Genomic DNA, 13,704 nt, shown 5'->3' with positions numbered 1-13,704 from the left:
CTTTATTTACAGTAGCATAACATTCATGGAAAGTCTTATTAAATTTGACTGAATGGTTTATAAGTCAAAATGGAGCACATACACGTTCTAAAATGAAAGTATACTAAGGAATTACCCGTCAACATATTCTCCTTAAAGTTGCACATTAGAAAATATGACAGAAAATTGGCACAGACCCACGGAGGTTTAGCGAAATAGGCCTCTCATTGTCAAAATGCTCAAAGTCTTATTTTTTGTAACGAATTAGAGTAATACGCTTGCTAAATATATTATAAATTGTGTACCAACCACGTAGAATGCAATTCTTATGGGATCCACACACACACAGTATATCTCCCGCATACGTACATATATTTTACTGTATATTATCTCAATATACATATTTCTACACCAACAAATACCTTTAACAATACAGGCCTTCGTCAGTAATGGAAAATGATCTTTTGTTACACTTTGAGAGGAGACGTTTTGCAGAATACCAAAGGAAAATAAATTATGGTTGATCGAACAAAAGGTTTATTTTAAAAATTATAGACTTCAGTTAGATATGTGTGTACGACGGTTTATTCTTACTGTATTAGTAAACACGGGCAATTGTGTGAAAGAATACAAACAAACATGGCGCAGGGAAATGTATAACGAAATGCGTCAAGTCTGAAAGACATGTGGCACTGTTTCGCTCTAGATATTTTCGTTCCACGAACTGAGAGACTGCAAAATGAAATAAACAAGGAACCAACAGTTCAGCACAGATTCACGATAGAACTTTATCGACATTTCAGAGGAACTTGCTGCATTTATTGTTAAAGCGATGAGTAAAACCTGATGATGGAGGCAGAAAGCACGTCTGAGACGTTGATTTATAGCACACTATACGGCATCACAACCTAGAAGTGAATCATCTTCATATTAGCCGCCGTGGGAACCTGAAATATCACCACAGACCAGTTCTGATAACACATTGGCGAGTTCTGAAAACTGAGGTGCATTGACCTGGCAGGAAAGGACAATTATTTTTTTTCGTCGCGTAGCAATGATATGTCAACACAGATGTAAGCGTCACGTTGACTTGAACGCTAAAACAAACAGAAAGCAGCCTCTGTTATGTACAGAATTATCATGTTGTTACGGAGTGATGATTCTGCAGGTTGGGGACTTTGTTGGTATCCGTAATTAGAAAATACGAGAAGTAACACAGATTGAGCTACGTAGAATATTTCTAGGAACAGTCACCGCTGATCGCCCTAGAAGATGCTACTGCATTTAGTCACCGTGAACACTTCAACTTTTACACAAATGTCAAAACAGCTCCACAGTCTGTCCCATGCTCTTTAAGAAATTGGTTGTTATGTAGCTCTAGTGTTCATCGCTGTTATCAGAAACGCTGATATAATTATCGTGTTCACAGCATAATCAATTAACAATATGCAGAAGCAACATCTGTGATAATGAGTATTTTAAATATCGGCAATTAATTAGCGTAATTTTGCTAACTCGAATTATAGAACCGTAATATTGCCTTTATATACTATAATGTATGAAATAAGTGAACAAATAAGCCTAAACGTATATAAAGCCATAATAATAAAAATATTTACCATATATCAAATATTAAACCTGTAGCAATTAATGCAATGAATTTGGAATAATAAATTATTATTATATTATTTCAGGTTATGTGGATCCCTCAACATTGCACTGACTATATTTTTGCAAGTATTAATTAATATAAATTATTTTATATTCGCTGAATTACTATACAGCCGTGGCAAGGGGAAAAGAGTGGACTGAGAAACCATGTTGTGAGGTACTTCAAAATTCTGAAAATAGTGTCTCATAAGACAGAAGATCTTACTTACATACATTTTCAATAGAATCGCATGAAAAATACAGGCTGAAAGCTCATGAAAATTCACAAACTGTGAGACAAAGATTACATAGTAGGAATATACCAAAATTAATGTACGAAATGGATTATATTATATGAGGTTATTTTTACGGTAATAAAGACTTTAAACGAAACCATCGGAGTTCTGAAGTAGCTGGACAAGGGTTCAATAAACTTTCACTAGTTCACTGCTCAGGGGCAAATTACCGGGTAAACGTCGTTTATCATATAGAGTCAGTAGTGACGCACAAGATGCACCTGTGCCTACAGAAAGCACGCTATATATACTGGCTACAGTACACGCAATTATACCCCAGAAGCATCAGCAGTAGAAACAGCAGAATGTCGATCTACGCGGTAAGTAGCCAGAAAGTTATAAAAGCTGTTGTTATCTCCAGATGGCCGTCTTCTGAGTTGTAACGCCGTGAAATCTCGTAGAAGTTTACCAACGTTTCAGACGTCCTAGCTGTCTCCACATCAGGAGCACATACACGTTCTAAAATGAATTTATACTAAGGAATTACCCGTCAACATATACGAGGTGCGATCGGAAAGTTTCCAGACTGTGTCAATAGAGGGCGAACCGGAGGAAGTACGAGCTTCTGCCGCTAGGGGGTGCGGCCTACATTCATAGTGAAACAGTGTGCCAGCCGGCATCATCGAATTAGCATTTGTTTCTTAGTTACGGGCGTTTTGGTAGTGCATTACACCGACCCTCCTGCGATTTCGGAATGGCATGTGCATCAAATTTTGCCAAAGACTCGCCAAAACGGCTACGGAAACCTATGAAATGCTAAAGCAAGCATTTGGCGAGTCCGCAATGGGTCGTGCACAAACGTTTGTGTGGAATTCACGTTTTAAAAATGGCCGAACCTCTGTCGATGATGACGAGCGTTCTGGACGACCATCTTCGAGCACAACGCCCGAAAATGTTACGAAGATTCGGCAGGCCATTCACGAAGATCGACGTCGTACCATCAACGACTTGTGCGACATTGTTGGGATAGGCTATGGGACCTGTCAGCTGTTTCTAAAGGAAGAACTCCACATGCGACGCATCATGACAACGCGCCAGCGCACACCGCCCTCAAAGTTCGGCAGTTTTTGGCCTCAAACACCATGGCCGTCATCCCGCACCCTCCTTATTCGCCGGATTTAGCTCCGTGTGACTTCTTACTCTTCCCAAAGATGAAAATTCAGCTAAAGGGAAGGAGATTTGAGACGACAGAAGAGATTCAGGCAGAATCGCAGATGGTGCTTGACAGGCTGACAAAGAAAGATTTCCAGGGATGCTTCCAGGCTTGGCAGCGGCGCTGGGATCGTTGTGTTCACTCCCATGGGAACTACTTCGAGGGTGATGGATGAATTTAATACCTGAGATAAGTGTACGGGTTTTTATACGCGCAGACTGGGAACCTTTCGATCGCACGTCGTACTCCTTAAAGTTGCACATTAGAAAATATGACAGTAAAATGGCACAGACCCACGGAGTTTTAGCGAAATAGGCCTCTCATTGTCAAAATGCTCAAAGTCTTATTTTTTGTAACGAATTAGAGTAATACGCTTGCTAAATATATTATAAATTGTATACCAACCACGTAGAATGCAATTCTTATGGGATCCACACACACACAGTATATCTTCCGCATACGTACATATATTTTAATGCATATTATCTCAATATACATATTTCTACACCAACAAATACCTTTAACAATACAGGCCTTCGTCAGTAATGGAAAATGATCTTTTGTTACACTTTGAGAGGAGACGTTTTGCAGAATACCAAAGGAAAATAAATTATGGTTGATCGAACAAAAGGTTTATTTTAAAAATTATAGACTTCAGTTAGATATGTGTGTACGACGGTTTATGTCAACACAGATGTAAGCGTCACGTTGACTTGAACGGTAAGACAAACATAAAGCAGCCTCTGTTATGCACAGAATTATCATGTTGTTACGGAGTGATGATTCTGCAGGTTGGGGACTTTGTTGGTATCCGTAATTAGAAAATACGAGAAGTAACACAGATTGAGCTACGTAGAATATTTCTAGGAACAGTCACCGCTGATCGCCCTAGAAGATGCTACTGCATTTAGTCACCGTGAACACTTCAACTTTTACACAAATGTCAAAACAGCTCCACAGTCTGTCCCATGCTCTTTAAGAAATTGGTTGTTATGTAGCTCTAGTGTTCATCGCTGTTATCAGAAACGCTGATATAATTATCGTGTTCACAGCAGAATCAATTAACAATATGCAGAAGCAACATCTGTGATAATGAGTATTTTAAATATCGGCAATTAATTAGCGTAATTTTGCTAACTCGAATTCTAGAACCGTAATATTGCCTTTATACACTATAATGTATGAAATAAGTGAACAAATAAGCCTAAACGTATATAAAGCCATAATAATAAAAATATTTACCATATATCAAATATTAAACCTGTAGCAATTAATGCAATGAATTTGGAATAATAAATTATTATATTATTTCAGGTTATGTGGATCCCTCAACATTGCACTGACTATATTTTTGCAAGATTGTGCGATATGTGATAGTTTTTTGTTTTGTTCCAGGTATTTATATTTCTGGCGCTGTGCGCTTGTGCTGTCAGTGTCGAGTACCCGTATGGGAGTTATGGTGGATACGATCTGCTTGCTAACGCCCTCGAAAAACTACAACAGCCCCTGCCACTGAATTTAGCTGCCAAATAACCTGCTTCAGTGGTACGATCTCGTACAGCTAAGACAGATTTCAGCACTGAATTCAGGACAGAAATGTAACGAAAGCTCAAATAAAGTTCTTAGGAATATTTATCTGAGTTTTAACTTTGTTTTTAAACCTGAGCAACTCATAGGGTGTTTAATAGAGATCCATCTTGACGACAGATCACTCGTCTGTGTAATTCAGCTTATCTGACACTACAGAGAAACATCTGTGCAAATGAATGAGGATTTATACGATAAAAATAATCTTCTTGTTCTAGCTATGGTTCTTTGTAATAATTAAACACATTTTACATTGAAATAAGAAGTCGTTGATAGTCGTTGAACTCAGTTTCCTCAATGAGAGTTCACTTTAGATTTGTGGTTTCTGCGTCGATGACTTTAAACCTATTGAACCAAACGTCTCTACATAAACGGAGTACGCATGCAGATCTTCACTTCATCATTGATTTACTAAACGACGTGCATGTATGTTTAATAATCTGAGGATTCCGAAATAAGCTCAATTAACCGGCTAACAACGCCTATGTGGCTTTGGAAAGGATGTGAAAGGAAGGGGTTGTAGCCAAAAATAAAGTACCTGGATGAACAGAGGAAAACCACGAAATACTTCAGGACAGCTGATCTAAGTGCTGAGATCTGAATTCGGGACGTACTGAATACGATCGAGGAATGCTAACCACTCGGCCATGACACTCGGTATCAACTAGCTGATACAATAAAATGTTACGTATAACAATACTGAAGCCGGATTGTAAGGAATATTAGGTGGATTAGATACTTGTATCATTGTTATTTACGGTGGTATTGTAACCCGGTCATGCGATAGATATTTGGAAATATCGTTATCGAAGCCTCCTTACACACGTGCGTCTTCCTCTTCGATGTTACCTGTATTCCAAGCCCAAATCGTCAAGCTGCGTGCCGCTTGTACAAATCAGAGAGCTACAAATGTTTATTTTTAGTGTCATATTTAAGCAATGCGAATTTGTAAGCGAAAGATAGAGACGGAATTTAGGTGATGGGTTAAAATGTCAAATGGCCATATGATCGAATGGTACTAGAGTTTGAATATTTGTAGTCCTATTTACAGGAATTGTCAGGAATGTATGACCATACTTTATGTTCGGCGATAATCGAACGAATTTCAAAACTTCTTATACCGAAGCACTTGGTGGGTAACTGAAATAATGGCGGAACGAACTGAATGAAGTGTAAAATAGCAGTAATTGTGAGAAGTTTCTCTTCGTAAATTAACCTCTCGGAGGTGCTACACAGCAGCCAGTGAGGACGGCACAACAAACGGAGTTCAATGAATGTCAGCGAACACTTGTTCTTGTAACGTGGTGATAGAGTAGAGTACAAGTGTCCTAAAGCTCACGCAACCTAAAGTTGAATTCCATGTTCATTATCATATTGTAAACAGAAAATTAGCAAACATTAATATTGTAACATGACGATCTTGTTACTTACACATCTTTCGAATTCTTCCACAGACATATCTGAGCTTATAATGTACGAAAATAGTGATTTAAAACATGAATACCAACTAACATATCTGCTTCTACACATCAAGACCCTCTGAATCTACACTAATCAGTTAGCGACAGATAAGATTATATTCAACAGTGTAGATAGTACCATCTACCAGCACTGAAGGCGTTTAAGTACCTGTAATGTGTTTCCATCTCGCGGAAAAAGAACGAATAACTTACAATATTTTAAACAGCCAACAGTTGTCTGTAATGTAGGTAGGCTACATATTGAGGTTATGTTTACATAATTACAACATATTTTGAAATGTTCTCTCACCTGTTTCTCTAGTCGAAAAGTGGTTCAACTTATTTGGTAGATCAACAGCAGGTAATTCGAAAATGTTTACTTACAACAGACGCCGCACTGTTGAAAAGACAATCGACTAAAGAGCAAGGAATACGAAGGAACTGCTTTAAACAACCGATCTGATTCAGTGACCGGAGTCCAGTGTTGCCACCGGGCACGGCAAATTGTAAAGTCTCTATTACACTAACAAAATATTTGCCTTTAAACAGAGGGTTGTGTGACTTTTAGGACGTCCGTATATTATCATCTCAATGAGATGGTTTACAGGAAAAAAAAATCTCCATAGCATTTACATGAAGAATGCGATAAAAATGTTGTAAATGCAGAAAGTGACAATCGCCTATCTAGGTGCGCACTTCACATCAGAATTAAATACATAATTAGGGGAAGGAAAATTACGCGAAGACAAAAAAAAAGAAATTTTAAGAAGAGCACAATCGCTGATTACATTTTAGTCGAGTTTCGTGTCGACTGTCGTGTGTGAAACAAAGTATCTTTAGACAATTATCGGAATTTGATTGCGATTCTCTTCTAAATAACTATTCAACCAGTTACTACTTTAGACCACTCACAATCTTATTGAGAGCTACGTCTACAGTCTACGTAATAATTTCACATCCGACAGTACAAAGAAGACAGGGCAACCTCTCTGTGTGTGTTATGTTCCTTTCACTGTATAATGAACGAAAATGTTTAACACCTTACAATACATGAAGAGTTGCATGTAATTAAGGTTAATCATTGAAATATGTTAAATTATCGAACGTTGAGATGGGCTGGTTATTTTATCAGGATGACCGGTGTGTAACCGAGTGAAACATTGGCTCTTAATAAAAACGTGAGTGGTGTTCGAAAGTGGGGGGAGGGGGGTCGAGTATTACCATGAAAGCTAACAGAAGCAGAAGGAGTGTTTTGAGAAATGTTCCTGACGATAAGAAGGCAGAGAAGAACTGAAGACAAATAGTGATAAAAGAGAAGCATAATAGGTAAAATACGGAGGATGAGACGAGAGTAGTAGGAGAAAAAGATAAGAAAATATAAGTTAAAATAAATTTAAGTAAAACAGAAAGAATTACTCATCCCAGATACATACGAGGTGCGATCGGAAAGTTTCCAGACTGTGTCAATAGAGGGCGAACCGGATGTAGCACGAGCTTCTGCCGCTAGGGGGTGCGGCCTACATTCATAGTGAATCAGTGTGTCAGCCGGCATCATCGAATTAGCATTTGTTTCTTAGTTACGGGCGTTTTGGTAGTGCATTACACCGACCCTCCTGCGATTTCGGAATGGCGTGTGCATCAAATTTTGCCAAAGACTCGCCAAAACCTTGGAAACCTATGAAATGCTAAAGCAAGCATTTGGGGAGTCCGCAATGGGTCGTGCACAAACTTTTGTGTGGCATTCACGTTTTAAAAATGGCCGAACCCCTGTCGATGATGACGAGCGTTCTGGACGACCATCTTCGAGCACAACGCCCGAAAATGTTACGAAGATTCGGCAGGCCATTCACGAAGATGGACGTCGTACCATCAACGACTTGTGCGACATTGTTGGGATAGGCTATGGGACCTGTCAGCTGATTCTAAAGGAAGAACTCCACATGCGACGCATCATGACAACGCGCCAGCGCACACCGCCCTCAAAGTTCGGCAGTTTTTGGCCTCAAACACCATGGCCGTCATCCCGCACCCTCCTTATTCGCCGGATTTAGCTCCGTGTGACTTCTTCCTCTTCCCAAAGATGAGAATTCAGCTAAAGGGAAGGAGATTTGAGACGATAGAAGAGATTCAGGCAGAATCGCAGATGGTGCTTGACAGGCTGACAAAGAAAGATTTCCAGGGATGCTTCCAGGCTTGGCAGCGGCGCTGGGATCGTTGTGTTCACTCCCAGGGGAACTACGTCGAGGGTGATGGATGAATTTAATACCTGAGATAAGTGTACGGGTTTTTATAGGCGCAGTCTTTAAACTTTCCGATCGCATTACGAGAACTCTTGGAATAAAATGGCTCTCGTACACATGGCAACATCAAACAAACACCTTCCGTACAATTTGTTTACGAAGCTGAACGGAAAATTTATCATTCTTTGTCGTAGCAGGAAAAGCATTCAGTAAAGTTAACAGGAGCCGGTGTGTGTCTTATAAACAGAAAGACCAGCTGTTTGATCAGATGGTGTTACCAGTCAGTGTGGAAAACAAGGAAAAATAATTTCAAACTGCAACGGAATATTTGGTGACTCATGGATTGTATTACAATAGTTTGACGAAGGATAGGGTCACGTGAACAATCTATGAGGAGCTACATATAAGGGGCAGAATTTACTGTAGGGTATCGTCAGACAATTCAGCGATGGCAAATTGCGTGGTAAGTACTGAGTCTGTGGGCGGATAAAAGGCTGTACCGACATTTGTCTCATCTTCACGTCGTGTGTGTTTATGAGAAACGAGACTCTGTAGACCGAGTTACGACGCAAAAACAATTATATTGTTGTACGTATGAATTAACCGAAAGTTGGCTAAGCGTTTGAAAACAGAGCTTAGGAGAGACAAAGAGAGAGGATGAGAGACAAAATTGCGAAGTGTGACGAGTAGGATTCGGAGTTCTCACTGTGAGTTCGAAGAGGTCCTCTGAAACGTTGGCCAACTTCTACCTGATGCTACAATAAAGACGCCATCTATTTAAGCATGAGGAGTTCCATAATTTCTTGCTTTAAACAGAATATTATTAGAATGATCAAATCAAGGAGAATGAAATGGGTGGGACATGGAGCACATTTGGGGAGCGGAGAAATTTCAACAAAGTTGTGATTGGAAAGCCTGAAGCATAGATGGGAAGATTATATTTAAGCGGATGTTAGAAAAATAAATTTAGAAGATACGGATTTATTTAACGTCTTAGGATAAGAACAATTGGCGGGCTGTTGTCAATACGGTAAGAATCCTTAGGGATCCTTGAAGGACGAGATATGTCTTAAGTAGCTAACCATACAATGAACATCCAAAGCAGGGGCCCTGCTCCTTGGAGTTAGTTAGTTAGTTAGTTAGTCTTGCAAATGGGAGACACTGTCATGTATTTTGGTTTCTGGCTCTGTACAGTAATATCAAGTTCAGTAAATTTTGACTTCTTGAACAAGGCAAAGACAGCTTTCTCTTTACTTTGTTACACTTTATAATGTATAAGTACGAGGCGCGTCCCAAAAGTAAGTTTCCCACTCGTCCCACAGCTAGCAAACCTTATATTGCGCGAAGCGACTGTGCGTACGTGATAGAGCAATGACGTAGCATGGCGCATGCACTAACGGAACTTCCCGCGTTCTCACAGTAGCATCGTTGCAGCTGTTGAAGCTGGAGGTTCTTATTCCAGCTCCCGCCGACTGTGAAGTGCGGTCAGTGATAACGCTAGGCCGCACACGGCTCGACGGACAGCAAGTCTCCTGCAGGAGTTCAGCTGGGAGGTGTTTAATCATTCACCCTACAGCCCGGACCTCGCTCCCAGTGATTTCCATCTTTTCCTACACCTCAAGAAATTCCTGTCCGGTCAGCGTCAGCGTTTTGAGAATGACAGAGAGGCGGAGATGGTTGTCACACAGTGGTTCCAATCCCAGGCGGCAGACTTCTACGACACAGGTATTCAAAAGTTGGTCCCACGGTATGACAAATGTCTCAATTCCGGTGGCGAATATGTTGAAAAATAGCTGGACACTTGCTGTATCTGTTGCAATAAATATTTCCATGAAATTGTGTTTTGTTTCTGTAAACGGCCCCAGGGAAACTTACTTTGAGGACGAGCCTCGTAAAACACCTGTAGCTAATAAAGCGTCTTTAAATAATCAAAAACCGAAAGATAAATATTAAATCCGGGCGATCGATGGAAAAAAAACAGAAAAAATGTTTATACCACGCTTTCTTTTAAGATGGCTGCCTTCTAGGTTGTTGCGTCATACAGGCTGGTAGAAGTTTACCGACGTTTCAGAGGTGCTTGCTGCCTTCATTATCGCCCTGATAATGGAGACAGTAATTTCTACCAAACTACACTATGGAATAACCTTGAAGACAATCATTTTCATACTCGCCGCCGTGAGAACCTCAAATCAAACGTGTTATTTTGTTTTCAGACACTTCTCTTCCTAGCAGCCCTTGTCTCAGTAGTCGTGGCTCACCCACCATGGAGATCGCACCACGCACATGAGTGGGGCAGAAACCACTTTCCCGGTTACTTCGGCTATCACGGTCAGCCAGAGATCATCGTCATTGTTAAGGAGAAAACACCAGCTCCCGTAACCTCAACTACTGCGGCCCCTGCAACTACCATCAGTACAGCTGGAACTACAGTTGGAACTACTCTCGGTACAGCTGCACCTGGTACAACAGGTTAATCGTAAAAATGCAAGCCCCAACAAAATGGCTGACCGTCTTCTGCAAAGCCTTGGCAATCCTCATATCTTCTGGAACGGATTAAGCAAACTCCATTCACTTTTCTGTACACCTGGATTTTTGAAACTAAAATAAATTATGCATCCTGAACTGTAATGTTTTTTTTCTGTGTTTTCACGTAAATAGCGATCAATTCTCGGGAAGGAACAACATTGTGTAACTCGGGGTTGTTCACCGATGTCACACAGACCCGCTGCTGTACTATATTCTATGTAATAAACCGGTAATCTTTCCTGCCTATCATCCACATAAGTACAGAGCATTCTGACAGACAATGTGTGTGTTGGTTTTGCTGATTTAATACAATAGTCGTGAAATATATCACAATATTATGTTAAATTCGACTATTAACATTTTAAATTTGCTCTCAACATTAAAGTATTTACAGAAATACTTAAAAAATATCAACCTCTCCACTTTTTATGAAATTAACTTTTTAATATTGTAGAATATCCGACATAGTGTAAAAGTATTACGGTGAAAGTGTGTAATTCGGTTATTTGACATAATAACTGTATATTCCTTACCAAATTACTTGAAATACGTAACAGCCTATTTTTTACATTTATTTTCAGTTAATTCAGTCATTTAACTATCCTCTGTGTTACGCTACAAAACTTAAGCAGTCACAAAATTGTCTTTAAATAACCCAGTATTTACCCATCCGAGTACTTCTGAACATTACGCAATACTCTCAGTACCAGGTGACCTGTGTGAATTACGTACTTTTCTGTCATATAACGTCCTAAACCATCCGAAAACTTGGATTATGAACGATGGACTTCGCTCTTGTTCACTACAGAGCAGTTTAGTCTAGCTAAGGTTATTTAGACACCTTCGCAAACTGCTCTAATCAGATCCCGGGATGAATAAGATGGCGTCACAAGATCAATGGGCGACTCCCTCATTCAGAAATGCACTGAAACTAAAGCCCAGCGTTCTATTGCGAAAGCTGTCAACTGTCATGAACGCGCTCTTGTAGACAGTTGACTGTCGAGAGAGCGCTTTCACAGGGACTTGGGAGGAACAATTGAAGGTGACAGCGCGTGATAATATAGTTATCTGCTCCAGCTTATTGAGTGTTTCGGAGAATTAGCAGGATACAGTAAGCCGAATGCAACAGGGGACTACGTCTTGTAGCCCGGAATGTCACAGCTGGCACGAATTTCAGTTGCGTGGAATGATACGAGGCGCGTCCACAAAGTAAGTTTCCCACTCGTCCCACAGCTAGCAAACCTTATATTGAGCGAAGCGACTGTGCGTACGTGATAGAGCAATGACGTAGCATGGCGCATGCACTAACGGAACTTCCCGCGTTCTCACAGTAGCATCGTTGCAGCTGTTGAAGATGGAGGTTCTTATTCCAGCTCCCGCCGACTGTGAAGTGCGGTCAGTGATAACGCTAGGCCGCACACGGCTCGACGGACAGCAAGTCTCCTGCAGGAGTTCAGCTGGGAGGTGTTTAATCATTCACCCTACAGCCCGGACCTCGCTCCCAGTGATTTCCATCTTTTCCTACACCTCAAGAAATTCCTGTCCGGTCAGCGTCAGCGTTTTGAGAATGACAGAGAGGCGGAGATGGTTGTCACACAGTGGTTCCAATCCCAGGCGGCAGACTTCTACGACACAGGTATTCAAAAGTTGGTCCCACGGTATGACAAATGTCTCAATTCCGGTGGCGAATATGTTGAAAAATAGCTGGACACTTGCTGTATCTGTTGCAATAAATATTTCCATGAAATTGTGTTTTGTTTCTGTAAACGGCCCCAGGGAAACTTACTTTGAGGACGCGCCTCGTAGTATTGCCATCTTACAGGTTTCGCAAACAGCTAATAACTAACCCCATACGCAGTTTAATGTTTTAATTCTCTAGTTAGTTGATGTTTGAACGCCATAAGTTATGAACTGTGACATAAAAGAAAGATAACGAAAATGATGAATTGCTATGAATACAGATGATATTAAATTGTGACCTATTTCAATGTAGCGCAACAGAATCTTACTGAAGTGACGGAGGAAAATCACGAAACGCGTTATTTGCGAAAAACTCTGTCTACGTGCCAGTGTTTCAAGTGAGAAAAATGCATCAAAGATAAAGGAGTAGATTATACGCACATTTTCGCTGGATTCAAATATGTTAAATATTTTTGTGTACCCTGTACAAAGTTCTTATTCGTTACAATTACTAAAAAAAAAACAACGACAGGACTGCAGAATGATTAGCAGAATTAGCAAGAGGGCGGAGACAATTTGAAGCCGAATATCATCTAAATAATGTTCAGTAACTTTGTCCGGTACCGCAAAGTAAGCACAAAACGTCGTCATAAAAATATCAACTGTTTAATGATATTAGTGGAAATAATCCATATTTACGGTGAGAATTACAAGAAACCTGAAAAAACAAAATTCTCAGCTACTGATCATTGAAACAGGTGTTAAAAATAGTTCCCAACAGTCTTCAAGGGTCATTGAGGAGGCTTACTCATTATCAAACATTGTTACTTATCAAATTAAGATGGACGGAGCATGTAACACGCATGATTACATCAAGAATGCATTAAAAAATGTTGTCTCAAAAATCAAAAAAAAAAGTCAATAGTATTGAAATGGATTCTGAGATACAAGTCGTGACTTTCCGATTGGATTTAGCTAGCAGCGATTGAATTACGGTTTCAAATAACAGCAGCGGAACTACTTGAACAGCTAAGTTGGGAAATTGGAATTTACGTGACGCAGAGACGAAACTTGTCTCGAGACTGCGTGTGGTCAGGTTATAATGAATAATGAATGAGTGGCGACTTAGGTCA

The 13,704-nt window shown here is 40.1% G+C and overlaps 1 protein-coding gene and 2 long non-coding RNA genes across 4 annotated transcripts in view; 2 read left to right on the top strand and 1 right to left on the bottom strand.

Annotated features, from left to right (window-relative positions):
• Window positions 1-13,704, bottom strand: part of LOC110831755 (LIM domain only protein 3) — a 233,735-nt gene that overhangs the window by 25,132 nt on the left and 194,899 nt on the right. The window lies entirely within an intron of this gene.
• Window positions 2,148-4,713, top strand: LOC147872306 (uncharacterized). Its single transcript, XR_015537433.1, has 2 exons — window positions 2,148-2,245; window positions 4,474-4,713. It is a non-coding gene; the product is annotated as an uncharacterized LOC147872306 (long non-coding RNA).
• LOC147872305 (uncharacterized) lies at window positions 8,674-10,987 on the top strand. Its single transcript, XR_015537378.1, has 2 exons — window positions 8,674-8,828; window positions 10,579-10,987. It is a non-coding gene; the product is annotated as an uncharacterized LOC147872305 (long non-coding RNA).

This window comes from Zootermopsis nevadensis, unplaced genomic scaffold (genome assembly GCF_977971745.1).
Source record: "Zootermopsis nevadensis isolate Lab colony 2312 unplaced genomic scaffold, Znev_1.0 Znev_ptg000028l, whole genome shotgun sequence".
In the NCBI taxonomy this organism is placed as follows: domain Eukaryota; kingdom Metazoa; phylum Arthropoda; class Insecta; order Blattodea; family Termopsidae; genus Zootermopsis; species Zootermopsis nevadensis.
This window is presented reverse-complemented; position numbering and strand designations above follow the sequence as displayed.